Raw genomic sequence first — 11,715 nt, 5'->3', positions numbered from 1 at the left:
CACATAAATTCAAAACAACATTATTTCAATTCTCTAAATAAGAGGCCAAATTTGAGTGGAAACCAAACATAAATCCTCAAAAGGGTTTAAAGAAGATAAAAGATCCAAATGTGCTTAAGCAAATAAATTAGAAATCCTGCATAATAAGTCAAAGCTTTCATTAACTCAAATCTAATACATGCCACGAGTCTATAATAAAGACTTATAATCTTATCTAAAAGTAGAAGACTCTCTCTCTGGGTACAGGTACTCGAGATCCACATCAAAATAAATCTTTAACCTACACGAGTTAAAAACATCGCGCTGATATAAAACTCAATGGTACTCAACAAATATATGTATACACACAACATAGAAGTATGGTCCATTAAAACCATGCATATCTTTTGAATAACATAGAATCTAATATTCTGACACAACATTTATACTCATGTTAAAGCCATATCTGTAATTACTTGCATCCCAAGGAACAATATCAATCACTAGGGGTGAGCATTTGGCCAATTCGGCAACTATTAGCAACCGAGTGAAATGTGAAATTGCGACTAAAATGCAAAAAAAATGCGAAATTGCGATCGATATTAGCAACCGACTAAAATGATGGCAAATTTGTGACCACCTTGCGACCACTTTCTAATTAAAAATAAAATGATATTTTTACGTCCAAATTACGATCATGGAGGACCAGATTGCAACGAATTTTTTGTTAGTCGTTGATATTCGTGGAAAACTTTTGCCATGTATTTTTGTGACGGATTTATGAGCAATTTGTGACGAATATTATTGATTTATTTTTTTAAATCTGCGACAGAATTGCGACCACTTAGACAGTCACAATTTTTAGGGCTTTAAAATTAAAAAATTCTCTTCCTCGCGACAGAACAATCCTTCAGTTTTTCTCCCCTTTTTTGCTCTTTGTGTTCTCTACAGTCGCCAGTCCATCATCGCCTTGTCGTTGGAAGGGGAGGCACTCGTTATCGTGGTCACTGTCACCAGCAACCACTTTAGTGTTGTCGCCGATAGGTAATTTCTCCCTCTTGTCTTCTTTTATACTGAAATTGCTATATTTAGTTATTGTTGTGTTTGAATTACTATATATGTTTTAATTTTGCTATAAAAGTGTTTGTTGTTGTTGTGTTTCTGATTTGGTCTGTGTTGTGTTTCATAAACTTTATTGTTTTTAATACATTGCTATTCTATTGTGTGTTTTTGTGTTATTGTGTGATTTGAAGTGATTTGATTTGAGAAAAATGAGTACAGTTAAGGGACAGTTAGGCTATTGTGTGTTTTTGCTATTGTGTTTTTGTTATGGATTCACCTATACTTTGTTTTGGATGAGAATTTGCTTTGGTTTGTTAAGGTTATGAAGTTGTAGAGAAGGAGAGAATTTCTAGCAGTTGAGGGATAGTTAGGGGCTCTTAGCTGTATTGAATTTGGTTTGCCTTTCTTGCATTTAGAAGGACAAAAATTTATGCTAGGATTGTTTTAGGCTAGGATCTGTGCTTGATGTTTGTGTTGGTGAATTAAGGTTCTTAAACTGTGAATTGTGAATTGTGAATAAAATTGCGTTGTCTAATTTTGTTGTTGCTTTTTTGTTTAATGTCAACCTACTACTGTACTCTATTTAATACCTTAATTTCTATCGCATGCACCCCATTTATTTTATTTTTGTATATTAAGCATTCCAACCTTAAGAACCTTTTTTTTTTCCTTTTACTTCTGTCTCTTGTTATCTTATGTCCACTAAATTACTCTTTTTTCCTTGCATTATCACCTTATCTCCACTAAATATTCAATTATAGTCACTTTTTTTTCTAGAATTGAGGTTACTAAATGATTTAACTTAAGTCAATTTGAAAAGGGCATGCTTATTTGTTTCTAAATGATAAATCAATGCTTATGCATTATTAATTTATCATTTCCCTTATACTGTAAGTGGCAATAAATGTCCATGTGCTTGCCTAACTACCTGCTTTCCTAAAAAATAAAATAAAATAAAAAAAGTAAAAAAATAAACTTATCAATCATAACCTATATATGGTATTATTATTGTTGTTTGTATCTTTCATTTCCAAGACGTGATCAGCAATGGACATTAAAATTGTTATCTTTGATTTTATTTATTTATTATTATAATATTATCATTTTTATTAAAAAATTGTGATTATATATTTGTTTATATATAAGATTTAGTGAATTAAGGTCAAAATTTGTTGTTTGTTACTTATATCTATCTCAAATCTACTTGAAATCATCTCATTATAGCCATATATCTATTACAATTTCTATTTCAAATACTTAGTTATATATCGCAAATCATTTTTATAATTTCTATTATGGTGGTGAAATTGGGAGATTTGTGTGAATTGGAGGCCTAGTAGTGGCCATAATGTGCTTTAGAGAATGATGTTGGATATATGAAGTGTTATTGTAATTTTTTTCAATTTAGAATTGACACTTTTATCGAGAGATGGAGTGAAATTTATGCACAATAACTAAATGATTTATGCATAATATATAATGTACTTAGGAAAACATTAACAACTTAGAAGATTAGAAATTCTATTAATCTTTTATCCTCAATCAAAAAACAGAGTGTTCAGTACCTAAAAAATTGTGAAATGATTGGGAATAGATGCACAGGAGGTATGAGGTGAATAGGATACTTAGAAAAGAATTTTCGTAGGATTAGAATCATTTATATAGTTTGCAATTGGCGATCCGAGTTATATGGATGGTAGCAAATTGAGGTGTCCATGTAAACATAAAAAGTGTCAAAACAATGCATTCTTTGATATCGATACAGTCAAGCTTCATTTATGCAAGAATGGCTTTATGGACAACTACTATGAATGGATATTTTCATGGTGAAGCTAGGTTTCTAATGATTCCAGTTGGTTATATAATGTATCATCTATCACTCAGCTTCTTGAATTTGAGTCAAATCCAACTTGGCGATATAATGAGATGGATATTGATGCTACTATGTTAGAATTTCATTGGGAGAATATGGAGGAATCACCTAACTTTGAGGCGCAAAAGTTGTTTGACATGCTAACTGCTACTGACACTAAAATGTGGCCTAGGTGCAGAACTCATTCAAAACTATCTGTAGTGGCACGATTGTTACATATGAAGTCAGAGCACCACTTCTCAGCAAGGTGTTTCAATGATTTTATTCAGTTAATGAAAGAAATATTGCCAAAAGATAATTCTATGGTGGATAGTTTTTACCATACCAAAAAATTAGTTTGTGGTTTAGGACTACCTATGGAAAAATTGATTATTGTCGGAATAACTGTATGATATACTGGGGCAGTGACTCTGAATTAAGAGTTTATAAGTTCTGTAATCTTCCTAGATTTCAAAGGCGGGGTTAGGGGATTGGGAGAGTACAAAGAGAGAAAGCTTTCAAGAAGATGTATTACTTCACTTTGATTCCTCGTCTTCAAAGGCTATACGCATCTAATACAATAGCTAAACACATGAGATGGCACGCTGAGCATCAATCTCAGGATGATGTAATGACTCATCCGACAGACTCTGAAGCATGGAAACAGTTATATAATCAGCATCCTATGTTTGCTTCTAAGATTAGAAATGTGAGATTGGGGCTATGTATGGATGGGTTTCAACCGTTCGGTCAATCAGGCCAATAATATCATCATGGCCTGTGATTGTAACACCCTATAATCTACTGCCCTCAATGTGTATGAAAGAGGAGTACATGTTTTTCTCTATAATTATACTTGGCCCAACTAATCCAAAGTATAAAATAGATGTTTTCTAACAGCCTTTGGTCGCTGAATTGAAAGATTTGTGGGAGTCAAGGGTTGAAACATTCGATATTTTGACAAATCAAAATTTCGTACTTCGAGCAGCTTTGCTTTGGACAATTAGTGATTTTCCTACACTAGTAATGTTATTTGGCTGGATTACTGCTAGCAAACTAGCTTGTCCCCATTGTAGGGAGTAGAATAGTGCATTTACATTGAAAAATGGAGGAAAGCAATGTCGGTTTGACTGTCATCCAAATTCTTACCAGATGACCACTTTTGGAGGCAAAATCGACAATATTTTAGAAAAAAAACACAATTGTTTATGATCCCCTTCACCTATGAAGTCAAGAGCACAAAAATTGGAGGAAATTGAAGATTTGGATTTGATGAAAGTGACAGATTTAGGTGCAAAAGAGGTAAATGGTTGGATTGGGTAGAATAGTGGATGGAAAAAATATAGTATCTTCTGGGATTTACCATATTGGAGTACACTTCTTATTCGTCACAACCTCGGTGTGATGCACATACAAAAGAATGTATTTAAAAATATCTTCAACATTGCAATGAACATTGAGGGGAAATCAAAGGATAATGCCAAGCTAGAACGAATATGAAAGAAATCTGTCATCGCCCAGCAATTGAACAAAATGCAGTTATAGAGAAGTATCTAGAGGCTTGTTATGCATTAGATAAGTCACAAAACAAGTATTTTATGAGTGGGTTCGAACATTGAGATTTCCAGATGGGTATGTATCAAACATGGGACGATATGTTGACATGAATAAATACAGATTGTTTAGCATGAAAAGCCATGATTGCCACGTTTTCATATAAAGATTGATACCTGTAGCATTCCGAGAACTGTTGATAGGAAGAATTTGCGAAGCAATAATAGGGTTGAGTATATTTTTCAAGGAATTGACCACAATTGTTATTCGGATAGATGATATGGACCAATTAGCGCGAGAAATCTAGTTAATCTTATGCAAATTGGAGTGGATATTCCACCTTGGATTCTTTGATTCTTTGGAGCATCTACCTATTCATCTGCCATATGAATGTCGGATTGTAGGACTAGTACAATATAGATGGATGTATCCATTTGAAAGGTGAATCATTTTTATCATATTGTAATGTTCTAGTCTTAACTTAAATTTAGACTAACATTTACATATACTTACAAGCACCTGCACAAAATTTAAAAAAAAAGTGCGTAACAAGGCTAAGGTTGAGGGTTCAATTTGCAATGCATACTTAGTAGAGGAAGCTTCCATCTTCTGTTCACATTACTTTGAACCACATGTTTATACCAAGCATCAAAGAGCGTCGCATAATGATGACGGTGGAAAGCAAACTGAATCCGAGTTAGAAGGAAATCTAACAATTTTCACCTATCTAGTGCACACAATTGGAAAAGCAAAAAAAAAAAAAAAAAAGACATCGATTGATGTAGAGATACAAGCGGCTCAAAGTTGTATATCATTGAATTGTGGAAAGGTTTCTCCATTTGTATAGTAAGTAACAAAATCTGTGTTTACTAAGCTTAATAACTTATTTGAATCACATTTCGTCCAACACCATGCTCGTAAAATAGGAAATTTATTGATCATTTATGAGAACAAAATCCTAATTTGACTAATACTGCGATCGATGCAAGACTTGAGACAGAATTTGCAGATTGGTTTAAATGTTATGTAAGGACCTTTCAAGTTACTCACAGTAAAAAATGAATACCTTACTCTTACCCTGTGTTATTGTTATTTCATACAAGCTAGAAATTTTGAAAATAATATTGATAACAAATTCATTGTTGATCTAGCAAGACGACCTCTACCGCTAGCTAATGCATACTTTAGTTACTTTGTAAATGGATACAAGTTACATACTGAGGACTACAAGATAAGCAAAAAATAATGAACAGGTGGTGTTTGCATAAAGGGATCAAACTAATAAAGGGATCAAACTACAGTGACAAGTCAAATGATTTTTATGGGAAGTTGGTTGAGGTTTTGGAGTTAGAGTATCCATCCTTACTAATAAAAAGCACAATCTTATTCAACTGTGAATGGTTCGATCCTACATTAAATATTGGTATAGGTTCATCCGAAGTATAACCTTGTAGATATTAATCATAGAAGAAGATATACAAAGCATGAACCCTTTGTGTTGACGATGCAAGTTGCGAAGGTGTATAATGTTACGTATCCATCTCTGAAACGAGATCGATTGGATTGGATGACAGTATGCAAAATCAAGACTAGAGCAGTTGTATTAGAAGTTGAAACCAAACAATCTGTTGTAGTATCAAACTTTGAGCCATTTCAAGAAGTTGAAGTTCATACGCAACCAATGCAATAGTTGAAGATTTAACCGACAGACTGGATGATTAAAATGGAACTTTTTTTTACATATGTTCATCAGATGAAGAGTAGGAAGAACATATAGTCCTAGACTTGGCCATATTACGGTTCCGGGAACCGAAACCATCGGTTCGAACCAGCCCGGAACCGTAACCGGAACCGATGAGAACCAAAACCGGGACGAACCGGAACCGAAACCGGAAAAATTCTGTTCGATTCCGGTTCCAGCAAATAAGGAACCAGAACCGGCGGTTCCAGAGAACCGGTCGGAACCGGACTGGAACCGCCGGTTCTCCGTCCGGTTAGAACCGCCGGTTCAAACCGGCGGTTCTAGCCGTTGTAACTGTCAGAACTGCAGTTTTTTTTTTATTATTTAAATGTGTTGTGAAATGTCTTAATTACCCCTCCCAACAGCCATAAACGGCTACATAACGGCTAGTTTCAAGGATATTTTTGGAAAAATGAATTTTTGGATTTATTATAAATACCTCATTTTATTTACAAATTCATTACAAAAAAATCTCAACTCTCTCTACTTACTCTCTCTACAATATACTACACTCTCCACTTACTCTCTCTACAATATACTACACTCTACTCTATATTATTCATTTATTCTTCTCTACTCTACAATCTCTCTTATTAAGTAATTATTCTCTCTAATTTTTTTTATTCAATTTTCCAAATTATATTTTACTATCATATAATGGCAAGTGGAGGAAACTCAAATTCGGGTAAGGGCAAGGGAAAAATTGGAGGAGAATTCAGTTAAGGGCATGTAATACAGCTTCTCTCGGAAAGCTGGCAGGATCCCCTTAATAAAAATCTTGATCTGCTCCTTGGTATTTGGATGGTTCCTCATCTGTGTGACCTTAGCTCTCCACCTAGCAATATAATCAGTAAAGATCTCGTCATTCTTCTGCACAATAGCTTCCAAATCCCTCAAATTGACACTCATTTGAAGGTTGTAAGCATACTCTTTCAAGAAAATCGTGGTGAGCTCGTTCCAATCTCTTCACCTTCTTTTTTAAGTTGTAATAAAAATGTCTGATCAGACCCAGTCAAGGACATAGGAAACATCTTTAGAATCTTCCTTGACGGCAGACCCGCCAATTCCATTACTAGTTTGTATTGCATGACATGCACCTTAGGATCACGCGTACCATCATATTTTGCCACCTTTGGCATCTTGTAGATCACAGGAGTAGTGTGCTTCAATTCCAACTCATTATCATCATCATCATCGATGTCTACATATTGATCCATTTCCTTAGATTTCATGAAGACATGCAGCTTCTCTAACTTCTTATCCAGCTTCTCAAACTTTTTCAACACAACTGGCTTAGGTTCGGTCTTCTTTGTAGGCATCTTCTTAGCAAATAATTCCTTGTCTTGCCAAGTGTCATCCATGTGCTCTTTTCTTTCAGATTCGCTCTCGGCCTCATCATCTTCTATTATCACCTGCTCCTTACCCTTATTAGAGCCTAAGAGCTTTTCTAGGTTAGCTGCCACTATCTTCTTAACCATCTTCTCAATTTCAGAGACAGGAACACTAGGCTCACCCATGCTATCGACGAATATGGAAGCTAAAACTGACAAATCTGCTTGAACTAGAAAGTTCCCAATCTCAGTGAGGGAGCCCAAAGAACTGGTAAGAACTGAAACAAGCAAGTCAGAGGGGGGTTGAAGGTCCTTCAACTCTAACCAAGCGATTGCCTGCTCTTAACCAACCGATCACTTATGGAGCTTTTTCTCTTCGAGGTGCTATCTTGACTGCATAAAACAAATATTAACAAACATAACATGATGCATGTATGCGTGGATGCATGAATATGGAATGGCACACCAAAATGTAATCGCACAATCATGACATCGTGAAATGCAACTAATGTTATATTCCATCGTGGTTGTATCACGACCACTCGAGAACAAGATCAAAGAAGGGCTCTTGAGAAATGATAAGATCAAAATATGCCGATTTTGTAGCCAAATATTTATATTGACATATTATTATTATTATTATTATTATTATTATTATTATTATTATTATTATTATTATTATTTATTTTGTATCCCTTTGTTTTGGCCTTAAGTGTGATAATACTTGAGCAGGGTTCTTTATTTATATACAATTGAGAATTTTTCTTTTTCTCTTTTGGTATTAATAATATTTGGCTCAAAATATACTCATTTCATTTCATTCCCAAAAAGTTGACTTTCTATATTGATTGTTCTTTTGAGGCCTTAACTAAGTGTTTGCAATTTTGAAACTCAAATCTTAAGAGGTTTGATATGACTTTGCATCCTCTAGAGTGAAGGGCCCAATTTTTACAAGGCGGTTGGCAATATTGCGTATGAGCGTGAATCACGCCTCCACACCTTGAAAGGGAGTCATGGCATCAAGTTGCGCTTGCTTTATTTCAAGCAAAAGTTCATGAGCCTCTTTTAATTGGTCTTCTTTAACTAGAGTTGGAACTGGAGGAGCTTCCCTCTTAGGTACTTGGGCATCAGCCTTGTAGTCACCATTGGAAAGAGCTCGTTTGGCTCTCTTTACTTTTAGCACTTCTTTTAAGTCCTTTGCGCTTTGGCGCTTCGAACGTCCGGATCGAGCCATGATAGAGTATACCTATATGACTTCAATAAAACAAGTTAAGTGATGCATGAATAAAGCACAACACAATCATAGCAATAATATGCAAACAAAAGGGAAAGGGAGTTGGAAAATGCATGATCTCACCCTTATATCTCCCACACACGATTCAAGGTCAAAAGTAAACTAAACCCTAGGACATATTGGTTGAGCCCATAAACCATATGGGGTTTTGGACTGACGCCTCTCGCATTTATTGTATGAATGCAACAATCATAGATTATTAAGGTGAACCTAGAGGAAGGAACTAGGGTCAATTATATGAGCTTTGGTTGGGCTGACTAAGTCTTGGGCTCCATAAGCGAGAAGTAGTTGTTTCCTCCCATTTGCTTTAGGTGTAAGCAAATCGTGATAATGTATTGTGTTAATTCTTTTGATATTATCAAATGGTACTTGACTTATGGGTGGTGTATATTAGTGGCGGATCCTAATAGTCGAATAGAGTGAAAGGACCACAACCCCCAATATCGCCTTTAGGGTTTAGGGTAGAAAAAAGATTAAGAAGAGATAAATGCATGAATGACATTTATAAGTACAAAAAAGTGAACTCAATTTAAAGTTAGTAGCACTATTAAAGTTTGTGAATAAGTGGACAACTTTTGGAGTCAACTCTCTACTCAAACTCAAAACTAAAAACTAGAGATTTTAGGTTCGATCCCCAACAAAATCGCCAGGCTAAGGACACGCAATTTTATGATTTTTCCCTCAATGGGAGGAAAGATTCAAATCAAATGGACTTGGTTGATTTTATCTAATAAATTGATTGTCTTGATTTAATCCATTCGTTAATCCTCGGAAAAAGGTTTTCTTAGTTTGGTAAGAGTTTTATTTTTGGAGTCGACACCCTTATTGGGAAAAATTCTCGAATTAGTTGATTCTTTGGAATTAACTAACTCGGTTTTAAACCAGAGACGGGGTCTAGGAGTTAGGTATGATATGGGAAGGTGTTAGGCACCTATATCACCCGATAAACCGGCCTCCTCATTGTCCATTAATTCACAATTCATTTAATAATACCATTAACTAAAAATGAGATATAAATACTTTTGATGCATTTTTTAGAAAACATGTCATTCAAGCATTTTATTGAAACATAGAATATAAAAATAAACATTCAAAGAAGGGAGTGAGGAGAAAATAATACAAACCACACCTAAAGTACATTCTACCCTAATGCCTTCCAAATTTCCCAAACCCCATAATTATTACAAACATGCAATAAATGAGACCCATTAAGATCTCTTACATTTTGCCATAATAAAACATTAAAACAAAGCATGACAAAACCATCCAAGTAATACAAACACAATACAACAATATTCACAGAAATAAAATCATAAATCCATAATCATTAAACATTCATTCATTCAATAAATGCTCAAATGATGCATATTTTAATTACAAAGTTGTTAAATAGAGGGTAGTGCAATAATAATCATAATACATTAAGTTATAAGGCATAAATATAAGAAACAGAACAATAAAGATGCATAAAAGTAAAGGACAATAATTAAAAGGCAAGAATATAAAAGATTGAACAAGATTTAAGTTCATGGCCTAGATGTTCATCATGAAATATGAACAAATACACCAATCATGGCTCTCAATCTTGTTTTTTTATTGTTTATTTGATCTATTAATATGCAAAAATGCATCCCAAACCAATTAAGGTTGATGCTTTGCTACTGGATCTCTGCATCAAAGCTTTTTTTATTAATTATTGATGTTTTGAACCTCTAAATTGAAGGGCCTAGGGCCATAGGGGAAGTGGCATGCGCCACAAGGGTGTGATGTATGCCATACGTAGTGGCGCCAGGCCCTTCCAAGATCAGGAAGGTTTCAGGCAAGAATAGAGTCAAACAGGGGATTTTGGGTTGAAGTGGCGCGAGCCACAAGCTTGTGGCACATGCCACATGTAGTGGCTTGCGCCACTAGTTTTGGCCGTGCGCCATAGAGGCATAGAGACTCTGTTTTGGTTGATCCCGAGTTTTCCTCATAACAAGACTCAAGTTGGGTGTTTAAAACACCAAAATGAAAGGAAAAAGATGAGGAAATGAGTTAAAAGCTCTCAAGTATTATCTTTTGGTGATTTCCTCAAAGTTTTGTTCAAGAGTGGATAAAGAGATCCAAATGCTAGATTCTTAATCCAATGATCCGAGATTGAGGTTTAATGGATGTGTTATGGGATTTTTAATAGATCCTTCGATTTCTAGGTTGAGTTGGAATAAGAGTTTCTCCAAGTGTCTCCAAAAATCCTCCCCTTAAGCACACCCCACAATGCCTATTTATAAGCAAACATGAGTGGGTTGCCCATTTTAGGGTTGACGTGGCGAAATGCCTTTGGTGGGCCCCGTAATAAGGCTGGGCCCATTTTTACTAAATCAGACCAGATGGCTCGTAAATTGAGATGATGCATTGATAAAGTGTACCGGGCGGGCCCGACACACTTCTTAAGCTCAGTTTCATCGCAAAATGCCTGGTAACCCAAAAAAGTAAAAATGGTTAAACACGTATATAATCTCAGCCACGGACCATTACTCCGAGAACTGGGGCGATCGGGAATCCCGATCCAAACTTGTGTGAAGAATGGTTTATCATCATTGAGCCTTTAGGGGCAAAATTTGAGCATCTACAGTTGGATTACTCCAACCATGGTAATTCAACTAAAATAAAAGAGTAGAAGAACATATTCTCCACTATTGCTATCAAAAAGAGACAAAAAAAAAAAAAAAAAACTCTTTAGTAACCTGATTGTTCTCTCATTCACATATAGACAGAAGGGTTTATAGATTGTGGACAATAGGAGCAGTTTATTTGACCGTGATTGCTCCTACAATCAGTAAACTAATAACGCAAGGCTAGAGGTTGTTCATCCGCTGCACTACAAAAGGTAAGTATTCGACCCACCCACTTTTACATATCATGT

At 35.2% G+C, this 11,715-nt stretch overlaps 1 pseudogene; it reads left to right on the top strand.

Annotated features, from left to right (window-relative positions):
- The first annotated feature begins 2,967 nt into the window (after positions 1–2,967).
- Positions 2,968–6,137, top strand: LOC149497663 (uncharacterized; annotated as a pseudogene).
- Positions 6,138–11,715: the final 5,578 nt, after the last annotated feature.

This window comes from Jatropha curcas, chromosome 3, assembly GCF_041381405.1.
Source record: "Jatropha curcas cultivar XTBG-Jc1 chromosome 3, XTBG_Jcur_1.0, whole genome shotgun sequence".
Taxonomy (NCBI): Eukaryota; Viridiplantae; Streptophyta; class Magnoliopsida; order Malpighiales; family Euphorbiaceae; genus Jatropha; species Jatropha curcas.
Note: the sequence above shows the minus strand (reverse complement) of the source record. Positions and strands in the feature narration are given on the sequence as shown.